Source organism: Chinchilla lanigera, unplaced genomic scaffold (genome assembly GCF_000276665.1).
Source record: "Chinchilla lanigera isolate Chin_1 unplaced genomic scaffold, ChiLan1.0 scaffold00059, whole genome shotgun sequence".
In the NCBI taxonomy this organism is placed as follows: Eukaryota; Metazoa; Chordata; class Mammalia; order Rodentia; family Chinchillidae; genus Chinchilla; species Chinchilla lanigera.
In genome coordinates, this window is record NW_004955460.1 from 10,855,754 (window position 1) to 10,872,789 (window position 17,036).

A 17,036-nucleotide genomic window follows, 5' to 3' on the forward strand; every position below is an offset into this window, starting at 1 on the left:
CTCTTGTGTTTTTGCTCTTTCTCTTATCTCTGTAGTGTGTTATGCTGATTGATCTTATATTGCATTCCTGGGATAAAATGTCACTTAATCATGATATATAATTTTAAAAAGATTTGTGTTAGCCTGCAATGGCAAGCAGAAGCACCAAAACAACACCCAAGATTTGGAGGCAGATTTATTTACATCGACAGGCACTGATTGGGATCATTCCCAGAATATCAGGCCCTGGTCTCTGGTGGTCTGGGGCTTGTATGGGATAAACAAGCAGGAAGCACAGAGGCAGAATGGCTTGTCAGTTGGGGATTGGTTTATACAATGTGCATCACAGTGACCAGCCATTTCTAAGAAACAGGAGCAACTGGAACTGGAACAGGAACTATTGCCTGGGCAGCTAACAAACTGAAGTATACTGGCTGGGGGGCATTTTCTGCTACATTTACTCCCTCTTATAGTTTCCCCAGCAAATCTTTGCTGGGCATATTACATATGATCTTCTGAGACAAGGCCCAACTAGAATTTAGGCCTGTCTGTTTTGTAACATTACTCTGGCAAGATAGTGAGGGAGTTAATCTGATCTAGGAGAGTGGCCAATGTGTCTTGGGCACTCATCAAATTCTGCTCAAGTGTTTGATTAATTGTTCTGTTCTCTTGGGGCAACTGTCCATAGAGTTTAAGGCAAAAAGAAAACAACACAAAACCAAAACAACAGCTACTAGGGGGCAGGGAAGCAAGGAATAGGGTAAGCAGAATCCAGGTCAGTTAACAAAAACCACAGTTAGCAGGGTGGGGCAGGGAACCAAGGACTGGGATAAGCAGCCTGAGAAGTCACAAAAATCAAGAGGAATAGGTATGGAGCAAGCCTGTGAAGGACATCCTCAGGCTTCAGTTGTGCATGTGTTGTCTCTTTAGAGTGAGCCCTGGAGGAGCTAGCTGTCCAGGTAAATTTTTCAGTGGATCTAAGGTCGGATTTCTGAAACTTACAGAGGTAGTTAATATGTATCTGAGTTATATATGTGTGCAGGAATGTCTACAGATAGAGCTGGTCTTTTAACTGGTCACAAGCTGTTTCTGTAGGGTTATGTTTTAAATGGGGAGAATCCACTATAATGCATGAGATCAGGGCCAGTGACACACACGCTGAAGCCTGAATTGCCTGCAGGGATACAGATGTCAGTGCTGTGACTTGAGATTGCAGAACAAATGGTTGGGGCAGGTCTGGCTCTGGTCTTCTGGGAATATTGGTAAAGTTTTTCTGGAGGGGGTTGATGTTTCAGTCAACTGAATCCCAGGAGGAGACTTAGGCCTTTGGACCGCATTATTTTGCATCATTGTGGCAGGTTTCCAAACAGCAGTTTGTTGTGCAGATCATCCTTGAAAGACAGTTTCGGCCAAAATAGTTTTGTCATGTCAGGCGTGGTAGCGCACACCCGTAATCCCAGCACTCAGGAGGCTGAGGCAGGAGGATTGTTGTGAGTTTGAGGCCAGCCTGGGCTACAAAGTGAGCTCAAGACCAACCTGAACTGCACAGTGAGACCCTGTCTCAAAAAGACAAAGAAACAAAAAAAAACCCAGACAAATAAAAAAAACAGCCAAAAAAATAGTTTTATCAAAGGTGTCCATAGCATATCTAGCCTGGTGGACTTCATTCCTAACTTTCATCCATAAACAGGGTGTACTTGACATCTGCCAGGGAGTTCCATTTTTTTAGAACAGTTTATCCCAGTACAGCATGTGGCACTTGATCGGTAGTTCTCAGTCTAAGGTGAGCTGTCAGCTTTCTTGATCAGAAGGACAGTAGCTGTTAGACCATGGAGGAGGCAAAGAGGGGTTGGCTGACAGAAGTCAACTGCAGGCAAAAAATGCATGTTTTAGGTCCAGGCAGGTGCACCAGCAGGCTGTGGGTGGCAGAAGACTGAGGCAATGTACACAAGGGCAATCGAGGTGGCGTTGGCAGCTTGGAGATCTTGAACTGGATTTACAGGCAGGAGAGGTGTACTGTCTGATGCAGATGGGGGTTGCCTTGGGACAGATCTCGATCACCAAAGGGGCATGATTGACAGCAGGCCCTGGGGGTGAGTCCTTTGTCCATACTCCTGGAAATGAGTCTCTCAAAATTTCAGGGTTATGATTATCAGGCATTTCAGGCTGATGTAGGCACTATTCTTTCTCCCAGGGTACAGTCAGAGTCAATATCAAGTCTGGGACCATGGATCCAAGTGTGAGGGAGGCTGGTGACATCCCAGCAGAGGTATAGGGCACTCAAGCATGTACAGGAATTCATGTTTGATAAAGTATCCATCATTCTCACAGGAGCTGCTTTGGCAGAATTTCTTTTCAGTGGGGGCTGCAGTTGGTAACGTCAGTAACTTTAGACATGTTTATTGGCTTCTTGCCTCCCTCTTTGAGGTCTGCCAGGAGAGCAGTGCAGTACTGATCCAAGGCTTCATGGCCCTGTGTTGCATTACAGTTCCAGTTTGGACGTGCTTGGGGGAGGACTGTGTTCACCCAAGTGTCAGGATCAACCACAGTGGTGGGGACTTTTGACTTAACCAGGTTTGGGCCACATCTAAGGCACGGCAGTGCTCTTTAGTATTAAACAGAGTCAGAAGGAGTTGCTGACAGGCGAGCAGGAGGCTGTGGTGCAGGAGACAGAACTGGCTGTGGTGGCACTGTGACTGGCTGAGCAGCTTGGGGTGATGACTGTAAGGAGGAGGCAGGTCAGACTCAGGGTCCTCAGGCAGAACAGGATGAAGCTTTCCTGGCTTGGGCTGAATCTGGGAGGCTCTCAGACAGCCTTGTGGGTGTGTTTTGATGACTAGGATGGCTTTCTTGAAGTGCAGGACAGAGGTGTGTAGCCAAGGTGGGAGAGTTTTTAATGCCTTTGTCACAATTGAGTCCAACCAAGTGAGCTGGCCTTTTTTCTCAGGATTTTCCCAGTTAAAGGGGCTTACGGGAGCAGCTCACAAGCAAATGAAGGCATATTTTCCGCGTTTTCTTTTTTTGTCTTTTTGAGACAGGGTCTCACTATGCAGTTCAGGCTGGTCTTGAACTTACTTTGTAGCCCAGGCTGGTCTTGAACTCGCAATGATCGGCCTGCCTCAGCCTCCCAAGTGCTGGGATTACAGGCGTGCGCCACCACGCCTGGGTTTTCTGCATTGTTGGCAACACAGAGATCTTGTCCAAGGCAGTTAGCAGTCTATCAGGCTGACGTGCAGATGTCTGTCTGTGCTTTCCATGACATCTGATTAGGATTGTGGTTATCTGTCTCAGACTGATGCACGTGTCATTTTATTCTCAGGGAACAGTAATGTAGATGTCCTCTTAGGCTGTCACTTTGTGCCTGGCGCAAGGGGTGAGAGGCAAGAAACCTAGTTGCCCTGGTGATGGTAACTTTTTGACAGAGGGACCTTTTGGGGACAGAGAGTTCTCTTCTGACAGTCCAATTTTCCTCAGTCAAACTGCAGAATTCAACAGACATGGTGGCACAAGCCTGTAATATCAGCACTCGGGAGGCCGAGACAGGAGGATCACTGCAAGTTTGAGACCAGCCTGGGCTACAAAGTGAGCTCAAGGCCAGCCTGAACTGCATAGCGAGATCCTGTCTCAAAAAGACCAAAAAAAAAAAAAAAAGCAGAACTCAAAAGGAATTACGACAGTCATCTCAGGTGGGTGTTCGATGATGCCATCTGACCAGGATAAGCATATAGGGTGGGGGACGCACTGATTGGGATCATTCCCAGAATATCAGGTCCCCATCTCTGGGGGTCTAGGGCTTATACTGGATAAGCAAGCAGGAAGTACAGAAGCAGCATGGCTTGTCAATTGGGGATTGGTTTACCCAATATGCATCATAGTGACCAGCTATGCATCACAGTGACCAACCATTTCTAAGAGACAGAAGTAACTGGATCTGGAACAGGAACTATTATGTAGGCAACTAAGAAATGGAAATATACTGGCTGGGGGAGCATTTTCTGCTGCAAGCCAGGCATGGTGGTATACACTGTATAATCCCAGCACTCCAGGAGACTGAAGCAGGAGGACTGTGAGTCCAAGCCTAGCCTGGGTAATTTAGCAACTTAATGAAATCTTGTCTCAAAACTAACGGACTAAGTGCCAGATATGGTGGTGCAGACTGTAATCTCAGCACTCAGGAGGCTGAGGCAGGAGGATGGGCATGAATTTGAGGCCAGCCTGGGCTACCTAGTCAGTTCAAGGCCAGCCTAGACTATATAGTGAAAGCCTGTCTCAGGAAAACAAACAAAAACCAAAACCAAAAGAAGGGCTAAGGATATAGGTCAGTGTAAAGGCCTTGGGTGCAATCTCAAGTATGAAAAGAAAAAAAAAAAAAAAGATTCACTGTTGAATTCAGTTTGTTAATTTTGGTTGAAGTTTTGTTTTTCTTTTGGTGTCTGTCTGGCTTTGGGATCAGGGTGAGTCTGGCCTCCTAGAATGATTTGGGAAGAGTGTTAATCTTTAAATGTTTGGTAAACTTTTTGAGTGAAGGGGCTGTGTATAGGTCACACTATAGCTCATATTTTTTTCTTGAAAACTGGACCCTCCAGCCCCCAGGCCACTGTGACTGTTCTCTGCTTGGTCATTTATTTCTTTAGAAATGAATTCAGAGAAGTCATTTCTACCCTGGCACTCCACAACCCAGTGTATGGACTCATATCCCTGCTTAATTTTAGGGCTTGTGCAGCCAGCATAAGAGCCTCTCCTTAAATCGGTTGGATTTGTTTGTTTTTGAGATAGGATCTTGCTGTGCAGTTCCATTTGGCCTCAAGCACATGATCCTCCTGCCTCAGCCTCCCAAATGCTGAGATGGATTTATTTATTTATTTATTTATTTATGAGCCCAGGGCCTTTGCACTGAGCTACATTCCCAACACATTTTTAATTTTGAGAGCAGCCCCTTTGGTCATCAGCTGGAGCCATCTGACCAGGATAGGCATATCTAGGGGGTGGGGGCAAAGCTTAAGGACCAAAGCCGGGGGCCAGCCACCCGTGTTTCTTGCTAGCTCTATGAAAGAGGACTGGGATGGGGCAGGGCCAGTGTGCTGGGGCCCTGGTTTTCTCAACTAAACCCCTGCCACCCTAAGAGCAAGGCAGAATGGGGGCCTGCTCTCAGCAGAGTCTGGGGGACACCCAAGAGAGGGCAGTGAGAGACACCAGTCCTCAGGTGCCCTCAGCTGCCTGGAGCAGAGCTTGGGGGTGAGTCGGAGGCCTAGCCCGTGAAGCCAGGGTGCAGAGGGTGCCACATCTTGTTGGCTGCAACTGTCCTCTCCATCACAGTCACACTAGGACTGGTCGCGGGAGGGTCAAGAGCTGGGGCTCAAAAACCAAAGACAGCTGGCATGGTAGTGCATGCCTACAATCCCAGTACTCAGGAAGCTGAGGCAGGAGGATCACCACAAGTTCAAGGTCAGCCTGGGCTACAGAGTGAGATCCTGTCTCAACAAATAAACAAGCAAGCATGTAGGCAAGAGTGTTGGAGACTTAGCTCAGTGCAAAGGTCCTCTATTCAATCCTCAGTACTACACACAAACAAAAAACTGCCAGTTAAATTTTTTTTCTCGCCGGGGAGGGTAAGAGTCCCTCACTCTGTCATTATGGATGTCCCTTCTTCATGTCTTGCTTCTTTGCAGAACGATATAAACCCTGGGGACCTTTGCTGGGCACCTGTGACCGCATACGTTCCTGCCAGCCTGTGCACTGGACTTTAGGACAGGGACGTCTGCCATGCTTAAAATAATATCCCCCGGGCTGGGGGTGGTGGAGAAGTTTCCTCTCTGCATGCTTTCGGGGGCTCCTGCCTCCTCCGCACCCTCTCCCAGGTCAATTCTTATGACCCCGGGCTTAAATATCACCATATGATTCTGGCTCGGACGTTTCCTCCTGGCCAGACCGTTCACATGAGCCCCAGAATGTTCGAGCCAGCCACTCCCTGGATGGTGGAGCCAGGAGGTTGGGGAAGTTAGGCAGACAGGGTGCAGGGCCGCAATAGTTAACCTAAAGTAAACTCAAGGTCAGGGTGTAAGGGAGTTCGCTTACCAGAGGGCCTGAATAATTAACCTAAAGAAACTGATTATCAGGGTCTAATAGAGTGCAAAGGACAAAAACAGGTCCTTAACCAAACGCAAGAGACCTTGGAGGGTGTGAACAGCAAACGAAGAAGTGGGCTTTCCAGACATCAAAGGCCTGCCTGCAACCAGGAGCATCCCTGCTTTCTGCCTGTACTGTAATCGGTTCCAAAAGCTGTGAAGGGCCAATGGACTTACATATCCATGGTTTCACCCTTTCTCCATCAAGCGGGGAGCTTTTTACTTTTATTCTTTCTAATAAACATGCATCTGGCCATTGCCCGCCCACCACTTGCTTGCTGCTTGCTGTTTTGTTGGCTTCAATCTTCCTGCCCCAAAGCAAGAGAGAGGGATCCAGTTATAGCAGGAGCCTCCGAGACCTCCCGGCACCTTGAAACTTCAAATTTTAACATCCTGGACAGGTGCTTGGTTTCCTGACCCCTCTCTACCTCTCTCTCTCTCTCTCTCTCTCTCTCTCTTCCTTTCTCTCTCAGAAATGAACAAAAACCACCCAATGAGAAGAATGAGCAAAAGCCTTTTCTTTTTCCTTTTTCTAAGTACTAGGGACTGAATTCAGAGCCTGCAAAGGAGCCGCATCCCCATTCCTTTTCACTTTTAAAAATTATTATTTTTTTAAAAATCATTATTTTTTTAAGACAGGGTCTTGCTATGTAGTTCGAGTTGTCTTTGAACTCACTGTGTAGCCCAGGCTGGCCATGAATTCTCAGTGACCCTCCTGCCTCAGCCTCCCAGAGCTCTGGGATTACAGGTGTGTGCCACCACACCCCACTCTGTTGCCCCTCTTGATGCAAGTATGTGCTGGGGAGACTGGGCCATTTGTCCTACATATGGCACATTTTGGATTGGGTTGATCACACTCTTGTTTCTGTTGAACAGAAGGGCAAGAGTACTCTTCTTACCTCTTTTCCTTAGAACTGGAGGCCAATTTTGTGTGCCATTCCCTAGGTGGGGTCCATGGGACAAGTTCTGTGCACTTAAGACTTTGGCAGGCACTGACCGCAGAGTCCCAGCCTCTAAACCAATACCTGTAGCCACCCAGGCCCAGTCAGCCTGTTCTGTTGAACTGGCTTCTAACATGATGATGATTCTACCTCTGGCCACCAGAGGGCACCATGACCCAGGACATCAGAGCCAATGGGCGGCTCCCTGGCTGGCCAGTTTGGGGGTCTGCTACCCTCTGAGAGGCAGGGGATGGGGCAGAGGAGGCAGGAGCAAGTGAGGCTGAGCTCGGTTGGGAGGCCCTAAGAGGGGTTTGGATCAGGGTCAGCTCCTGAAAATTCCAGCACTGGGCATTTCAGTGATTAAAAATGCACGGTAGGAACTCTCCTTTTATTTTATGGAATGAATTGTTGCCCAAAATAAAAAATAAAGCCAATTAAGGGAAAGGTGCCTGGGCCAGGCATGGTAGCACACATCTGTAATGCCAATGCTCTGCGGGCTGAGGCAGGAAGATCACTGTAAGTTCAAGGACAGCCTGCTCTACAAAGTGAACTCAAGGCCAACTCGAACTGCATAGTGAAACCCTGTCTCAAAAAGACCAAAAAAAAAAAAGTGCCTAGGAGAGTTAACTCTGCAGATGATCAGTTACAGCCATGGATGTACCTTGACCAGCACTGCCTCTGACCGGAGCAAAGACTGGGCTTTTATTTTTTTTTTTAAATAGAGTTTTGCCATGTAGTTCAGGTTGGCTTTGAACTCACTCTGTAGCCCAGACTGGCCTCAGAATTGTGGCAGTCCTCCTGCCTCAGCCTCCCAAGTACTGGGATTACAGGTGTGTGCCATCATGTTGACTTTTTTTTTTTTTTTTTTTAAAGTACTGGGGATTGAACACAGGGCCTTCACAATGAGCTACATCGCTAGCCCTTTTTATTTTTTATTTTGAGGTAGGGTCTCACTAAGTCATTATGTTGCCCAGGCTTGGCTCAAACTTGCCATCCTCCTGCCTCAGCCTCACCAGTGGTGGGATTATGGGTGTGTCCCACTACACCTAGCTTGTGTTCTTTTTTCTAATGAATAGTTTGGTGTCCTTTCTTAATTTTATTGAAGCATAGTTTATAGGCAAACAAATGCACCCTTGCTAGGTTTACAGTCCTCTGTGTTTCCACAAATTTACACAGGCTTGTAGCCACCATCACAGAGAGGTACAACACCAAGACAAAGGGTACACCCAGCAGAAGTCAGTTACCGTGACACCTTGTCCAAATAAAAGTCTGTTTCTGAACTCTAGTTTACTCCTGGATCTCTGTGCGTTCCTTTCACGGGTCCACAGTCTTCATTCTGTAGCTTGAGAGTAAACCATGAAGTCACAGAGTGAAATCACCACCTTTGGTCTCCTCCTGGTCCTGCTTTATTTTAACTGAACAACGTTACAGCTGGAAGGCTTTAGTGTCAAGAGGAAAAATCCAAGGCCCAGAGAGATGGTGATTTGAGGTGATGTGGCTGCCAGGTGTGGACGGCCTCCTGCTTCTCCATCTCAGTGCTGTTTAAGGCAGTAAAAACTCAGTTTGAGAGGTCCCAAAGAGGTGCATTTTGAGAGACATACAAGTACCCACTTAGACAAGTTTTTGTATGTCTTTTTTTGTTGTTGTTGTTTGTTTGTGTTTTCCAGTACCGGGAATCAAACTCATGACCTTGTGCTTGCCAGGCAGGCACTGTGCTGCTGAGCTAAATCCCCAGCCCTCGTTTTTGTATGTCTTGTGCAAATGGTATAACCAAAAATTCTAAGGCCTCCTTACTATGTCACCCAGTTTTAGTGACTACTTTGCACATGACATTTCTGTCCTTTTTTTTAAGGGTCAAACATCTTCCAATGTTTAATGATGCACTTTATTTATTTATTGGTACCGGGAATCCAACTCAGGACCTTGCACTTGCCAGGCAGACGCTTGTGCCACTGAGCTATATCCCCAGCCCCTAATGATGCAATTTAAAGGAGTAAGAGACTTCAGCTGTGAATTTCTCATGTCTCCACTGAACGATCTTGGTGGGAAAACTCCAAATGATATAGGGGAAAGAAACTCCCAACCTGAATGATAGCTGGGGTGAGTTCATGTTCTCTAAAATCGAAGAATGAATTTTAGAAACAATGGAGGTTAAGAGCAGAATTTATTGAGAGAAAGAAAGCTTCTGTCCAAGAAAGGGACAGAAGGGGGACCGAGTGCGATGCCCCGACATTTTTGTCTTAGTGAGGTTGGTTAATTTTAAAATAAGAAGCTGGAGGAGCTGGGTGTGGTGGCGCATGCCCAGCACCGGGCAAGCTGAGGCAGGAGCATTGCCTCACATTCACAGCCAGCCTGAACTACATAGTGAGACTCTATCTCAAAAAAAAAAAAAAAAAAAAAATTCTGGAGAAAAATAACCCAGTGTGGGTGTCTTAATTACTTTTCTCTTGTTGCTGATATAAGAAATATAATATGTATCCTCCTCTTCCTCTTCTTCTTGCCCTTCTTTTCCTCCTCCTCCTCTTCCTTCCCCTCCCCTCCCTTCTTCTTCTTTCTTCTTCTCCTCCTCCCCCTCCCCCTTTCCCTCCTCCTCCTCCTCCTCCTCCTCCTCCTCCTTCTTCTTCATTAATGACACTAGGGATGAGAACCTACAGCCTTGAGAATGCTAACCAAATGCTCTCCTACTAACTCCTTTAAACTTTTAAAAACTTTTACTTTGAGACAGGGTCTTGTCAAGGTGCTCAGGCTGTCCTCCAACTTGCAATCCTCCTGCCTTAGGGTTATAGGTGTGTACCACCATTCCTGGCTTATATGTCTTATTATATTACAGTGTCACAGGCTCCAGGTCAGAGGAACCTCTAGCCTCTACTCAGCCTCCCATCAGGAAGGAAGGAGTGGCCTGGGGATGTAGTTCAGTGGTTATGCTCTTGCCTAGCCTGTGCCAGGCCTTGAGTTTCATTCTCAGCTCCACTGGGGGGGGGAAAAAAGGCTGGGTGTGGTGGAGCACACCTGTAATCCTGGCACTTGGGAGGCTGAAGCAGGAGGATCACTGTGAGTTTGAGGCCAGCCTGGGCTGTATAGTGAGACCCTGTCTAAAAAAAAAAAGGTCTCTTCAAATGCTAAAGGCTTCTCGCACTGATGTTACATCAGCCAGGTACAGTGGTCCTCCTTATCTGCAGCTTCTATATCATGAAATCAACCAACCACAGTCTGAAAATATTTGGAAAAAACTTCATCCATATCGAACAGATACAGACACTTCCCCTGCAAACAATAGCCCAATACCTACAGTATTTACACTGTGTCAGCCCTGGCGCTCTGAGGTATTCTAAGTGATCTAAGGGTAAAGAGATGTCTTGGTTACTTTTCTCTTGTTGCTGAGACAAAATACCCAACGCCCAAAACGAAGGAAGGAAAGGTTTATTTAGCTTATAGTTGGTGGAGATTTCAGTCCATACTCGGCTGGCTCCAAGGCAGAGTGGCACATGGCAGAGGGCAACAGTTCATGGCAGCAGAAGACAGCAAAAGAAGCAAGAGCATGGGCTAGGGATATAGCTCAGTGGCACAAGCACCTGCCTGGCAAGTGCAAGGTCCTGAGTTCAATCTCCGGTACCAAAAATAGATAAATAAATAAATTAATTAAGCAAGAGCACAAGGGAGGGTGGCAGACAGAGCAAGTCTCTTTCCCTCCCTTAAACTGTAAGCAGGCTACCCCCACCCAGGGGGTGTGCAGCACTCACTTAATCTCCGTGCTCTCTCCCCTTGCACAGGCTCAGGATGGATACAAAGTAAGCACACTGGTTCCCCGCTGAATCACATAGTTAACCTTCTAAACTTCTCAAATTGACACAAGGAACGAATGAAGGACATCCCAGAGGGCTAAGGGCATGTCCTTTTCACCCCAAGATGCAGAAAGGCTGAGTCATTTATCCAAACCTCTAGACTCCCCAAGTAGACACAGTGTATCAACCATAACAGCCTACAGGAAAGGGATGCAGGTGTAGCTCAGGGATACAGCATGTGCTTAGCATGGGTGAAACCCTGGCTTCAACCCCCAGCACCAAGAAACAAGTTAATGAAGCAGGTGCGAAGATGCGTATGCGTAGGTTGCACACGAGGACCACAAGTTTTACGGAAGGCACCGAGGCATCTACAGGTTTGGGCACTGCCAGGGGTCCCAGGGCCAACTGCCCGTGGATACTGAGGGTCAACTTTGAGGATCCCCAAGTCGGCCTCTGGTGGAGTGCCTTCCCATGGGGGGCTGTGAAGGAGAAAATAGGGCCAAGGAGGGGCAAAGCAGGGAACAGGATGTCTGCCATAAACACAGCTGTTCTCCCTTCCTCCCTCTCTCTACCCTCCCCTCTTCTTCCCATTTTACAGATCAGAAAAAATAAAGGTTCAAAGGTGATCCAGCTCTCTGGTGGCAAAACCAAGGCCAGGAAGTTGTGCCTGACAACTGCCTTTTACCCCTTCCTGTCTATGCACCTGGGATAAGTGTTTACTTTGAACATTTATATTTTCTCCACCAGACAGGGGACCATAAGCATCTACTCTAATGATAGGCATGTAGTAGTATTTATCCTCATGTGTCTGTGAAACACATTGAGAAAAAATGGATGAGCTGGGTGTGGTGGTGCATGCCTGTAAACCCAGCACTCTGGGAGGCTGAGGCAGGAGGATCACATGTTCACGCCCAGTTTGGGCAATTTAGTGATTTGAAACCCTGTCTCAAAATTTAAAAAAAAAAAATAATAAAACTTAAAAAGGGCTGGGGAGGTAGCTCAGTGTGCCCCTGGGTTTGATTCCAAGTACTACAAGAAAATAAATAAATAAATAAATAAATAAATAAAGGGTTGATGGGTGCAGGAAGGGACAGCTATGGGACAAGCACACATGGAAAAGTCTTAGGAGAAGAATTTGAGAGGTAGTTCTGTGCATGTTGTCTGTACAATTTATTTATTTATGGTTTTTTGAGGCAGGGTCTTGTTTCTAAAAAGCGGCTCATCAACTAAATGTCACCGGGTTCTGGATGGCTGGCCTCTCCCTCCGGAGTTGGATGCCTGGTTCCTCCTGCCTCGAACATAGAATTGAATGAAACGAGCAAAGAACAGTGGCAAAATTTATTCGAGAAAGCAAAAATTAAGAGTGGGAGAGAAACTCGCTCTGCAGAGCGAGCTCAGCCCGAGTAAATAGCAAAAGAGGAGGAGGAGACGTAAAACTACGCGCTGCGTCTGGCAAACGCGGTGAGTGCCGGGCTGGAAAGTTATGGTAGCGCTGGTCCTCCCGGCTGCCTTTCTTTTATGCTGTCCAAATCTCGAGGAAACCCGTGAGAACTTCTCCATCCGGGTCCTGAGAGGCGTGCTGGGCTCCCACCGGACACCTCAGGCTGAGGTCGGGTCTAGACCATCCTACTGAAAATCCACGTGTCAGGATCTTGTAATAAACAGGTCACACCTACTTCTCCAGCCGGCTCTTGCCATTCCCCAGTCTCCTACCTCAAACTCACTGTGTAGCCCAGCGTGGTGTCAAACTCAGTGATCCTCCTGGCTCAGCCTCTGACTGCTGGGATTACATGTGTGCACCACCATGCTTGGCTATACGGTACTTTTTTTTTTTTTTTTTGAGATAGGGGTTTTTTTTGGGGGGGGGGGTTGGTTTTTCTCCGGTACCAGGAACTGAACTCAGGACCTTGCGCTTGCCAGGCAAGCGCTTTTGCCGCTGAGCTAAATCCCCAGCCCCTGAGATAGGGTCTTGATGTGTAGTTCAGGCTGGGCTTGAGAACTTGGGGCAATCCTCCTGTCTCAGCCTCCAGAGTGTTGGAATTACACACGTGGGCCACCACACCTAGCTTACAATTCTTTTAAATTTTTCTGAATGCTTGAAATTTCTCGTAATAAAATGCCAGCAGAATTAACTGCCAGGAATTTATCTTTCCTAGCAACACCTAAAAGTTCCTATGGGCATTCATGGTACCTTAGATGTGAGGAAATTATTGTTAAGAAACAGCCTCAGCTGGGAGCCTACCCCCTCCCATTCCTCAAAGCGTCTCCAGACTTTGCTTCCCAGAAACTTCGTTCCCTGTTGGATCCTCCACTGCAGCCCATGACTTCCTCTCCCTCACTCAAAGTTGTTTGCCTCCTGTAGGCCGGACGGTGCAGGCCTTCTGCTCACTTCGACTTCAGGACCAGAGGGCCCTGTCACACTACGCTATCCCATGCCTCTGAGCCTCTGCCCGGAATGCAGTTCCCCACCCAGCTGCCTCTTCCCCACCTTGGCCAGCTTCCGTCCATCTCACAAGACTCAGCTTACTGGGCTTCCCTGCCTTTCTCCCATCCCTCACCCCAGGCAAAGCTGCTTCCCTTCCTGACCCCCTGACAAAAGATCTTCCACCTAACCCAGCTCCAGCCAGGCCCCTCCGTGTCTTCTGAGCCCTCTTCCACCTCCGTCTCTAAGGATGGAAACAAACACCAACACAGTTCCCAGAGGTCAGGGCCACCCCTGGTCTCCTCGCTCCTCAGTGCCTGCCTGAGAAGGCTCAAGGCCAGCTGGGCGGGAAGAACAGTTTGTCCCTTGCTCTGAGAGGGCAGGAGCCAAACGCTGATAAGCCTGGTCTCAGGAGGGCCTAAGCCGCCCCCGTGTGCTTTTTGTATCTCTTCACTCCTGTGACTCCCCTGCCCCGTGCAACCTTCCCGGCTCTCGCTTCTTTGAAAGGCCCCTCTGTACAGATTGCAGCTTGAGGCCGGTTTACACAGCGCTTTTCTCTGTTGCAACTGTTACTACTGATTAAAATCTGTCCTTGCTGCGGGCCAGTGTCCAGTTTTGTTTATCTTCGTCACCGCCCCCTCCCCGAGACCTTGCCTAACCCCTGGGTGTTGCTTCCGCCAGTTCCCCAGTTCTATCTCCCCGGTTTACCTGTGAGCCCCAGGGGACAGGGCAGTGTCCAGTCCCCAGCCACACCCACGAGGAGAGGCTGGGGCACAGGACGGAAGAGAAACCCGGGGTGGGCGGGCTTTATCTTGCTGCGTTCCCCCGGCCAGTGGGAAGTCAATGGGTGGCCATGCGCAGGCGGCTGTAGTGCCCCACGGACAGTGATGTCTAATGAGGGTGTAAGGCTCCTTGTACCTCTTAACCTTGGGGAGCCCCAGATTCCTGTCCTGGAACAGCAGGACAGTACCACCCCACCATGTGGTCTTCCAGAGAGGGCTGGAGGGGAACTGATAAGATTTTTCCCCTTTTTGGTGACACTGGGATCATACCTAGGCCCTTATGCCTTCCAGGCAAGCGCTCGGCCCACCCCAACAAGAAGCTCTGAGAAACAGCGCTCTGCTCTGGCCTCTGTGGCCCCTCTGACAGCCCCGCAAGGGGGTGTTGACACCACCAAATCACAAGTGGAGACGCTAACCCGGGCGCACACAGCACGAGGCCTGGGACACAGACCTGGGGGAGGCACCTGTAGGCCTCTCAGCTCCCACCCAAGCTGGCCTAACCATGGGTACAGCTCCTCCTGGGGTACAGAACAGGAAGGAGCTCTTGGCCAGGTGGGGCTGGGGCTGCTGATGTACTTAGCAGGAACTGTGGCACCCCCAGCAGTGGAGAAGAGGCTGCTGGGACACGGGTGGGCCCAGTCTGAGGCCACACAGCCAAACTGGGACGGAGTCATGAGGGACGCCAGTGAGGGAGGGCAGGTGGGCAGAGAGGACTTCCGGTGTGTGTGTGTGGAGGGTCAGGACGGGCCTCTGGCCACTCACTGTCCCTCCAGTCACCTCCCTCGGCCTCCCCTCTCTGACGCAGCCCAAGCCAGACTCCAAGAGCAGGAGTCAGGCCCTCTGTTGCCATAACAACCGATCTCAGAAGTAAAAATAGTAACTTATTTTTTATTCAACTTCTTTAGCCCGTGGAGAAAAGGCAAATCCGTGTCTGGGCTGCTGTTTCCCTTTACGGGTCTCCTCCGGGGCCCTGTGGAGCCTGCTGCTGAGGTGTGCTGGGAGGCAGACAGCAGCTGGGCCAGGAGGAGGTCAAGCCCCTCGGGCAGGTCTAGTCCCAGCCTCCTGGGAGCTGTGGCCACCTGTGGCCACTCTGAGCCAGCCTGGCCTCCCCAGGGATCCTTTCACCTTTGCAAAGCCAGCAGGGACCTTTCTGGAAATTGAGGCTGGGGTCTGGGACAGTACCTGGGGACAGGCGGGTCAGAGTGCAGCCTGGGGCCTGGGGGTCAGGCAGAGCCAGGACAGGTTGGCGTGTCCCGCCTGCTGCTGCTGGGTTCCCAGCCTCTGCAGCTCAGACCTCGCTGGACTTTCTGGGAGTCGTGTGTTGGGCAATGAACTACGTCCCTGAACTGGGCTCCAGGGCAGGGCCTGCCCTCACTGGCCACGTCTCCTTGGGAAAGAGGAAGGTCTCCGGCCCCTCAACCTGGTGTCCCTGCTCCACCTAAGGGGCAGGAGGCACTGGCTCTGAGCTGTGGCTGACCTGTCCATCTTCTCCCCAGCAGGACACACCACCCAGAGGCAAGCATCTTCCCACCAAGGTGCGCACCACCCAGAGGCAAGCATCTTCCCACCAAGCATTCCCCCACCCCCCACCTGGACCACGTCCTCGGGCCGTTTGCAGACTCCCCGTCTTTTCCACCTCCTTTCCTTGCAAGTGCTTCTCTTGCCCACTCGGCCTACGCTCCCCTCTCTCGGTGCAGGGGCCCTTAGAACTTTCTGCATGGATGCACCAAGCCCATGAGGCACCCACAGCCACACAGGCCTCCTGTAGCATGGCGGAGAAACTGCATTTAAAATGCTAATTTTAATGTGAATGCCAACACTGCCCCGGGCTGGAGGGTCTCAGAGTAGTAGTCGAAACTCAAGTTGGTCAAGATGAGCAAGCTCCGTGCCCATGGGCTCCGAAGTGTCCTCCCATCCTCCGAGGGTCCTCCCGTCCCCGCACAGGTGGACTCCTCGCTGCGTGAGGCTCCTGTCCTGCCTACTCCTCTGGCCTTGTTTCACGCCAACCTTGACCTCAAGCTCTTCTGGCTGAGACCTAACTAATGATTGTCCCTGCCCCCCCCCCCCCCCCGCTCTTCCTCTGGATCTCTTCTTTTCTCCTCATCAAGTGGCACTGAGCATTACCCACTGGGCCTAGCCAAAACCCAGCGGTCACCCTCACCTCCTGTGCCAACCCCTCCCCACTTCTAGCTCCCGGCTGGGCCTGGTGGGCCCCACCTCCTGAGCATCCCCGAGCCCCTCCTCTTCCCCCACTTCCACTCCCCAGTACCCCACTTCTCACTCTGCTTCCATGAGAGAGTGTGCCTGCCTTGGTCGCATCTGGAATTGGGGTGAACTGATCTCTGTGCTTCTTGTTCTAGCTGCCTTGGGAGGGGTGCGGCGGGCTGATCTCCCAGTGTTTAAGTGGACCTCAAAGGAAGCAAGGGTAGAAATAGAAATAGGGAAGGGGAAGAGGCCTTGTTTTCCGTCCCAGGACCAGTCTTGGGCCCCCTCAGGCAGTGCTGATATTTCTTCTCCATCATGGGCTATCTAGCCTCCTGCAGCCCCTAAGCTGTCAACTTCACCGGCAGGTAATGTGCTCCCCGTAGCCTACAAGCACCGGCCCAATGGACAAAGCTGAATTCGGGGGAAGATTAATGGATGGGCTGAGGGTAGATGTCCCGGAGAGTGGGGAGCCACACAGCCCTCGGTGGGGAGGCTTCCCTGAGAGCGTGGCCACTCCCCGGGCAGGTCCGTTGGGGACAGCGTGGTCACTACTAGACCAGGAGACGCGCGAGCAGTGTCCCCTCTGTCTTCCAGCCCAGCCCAGGGCGTCTTCTGTTGCCCCGGAGGAGGGGACGCCCAGTCCTCCGGGCCGCGGCGAGGGCAGGAAGGAGGGGACACGGCCAGGCTTGGTGACGCGCGCCCAGAGCCCCCGCGCCCCGCCCCCGCCACCATCTGCTCGGGATTTGGCGTCGGCGCGGCCAGCTGGGGCTCGGCTCGGGCTCCGGATCGCGGCGGGCGCC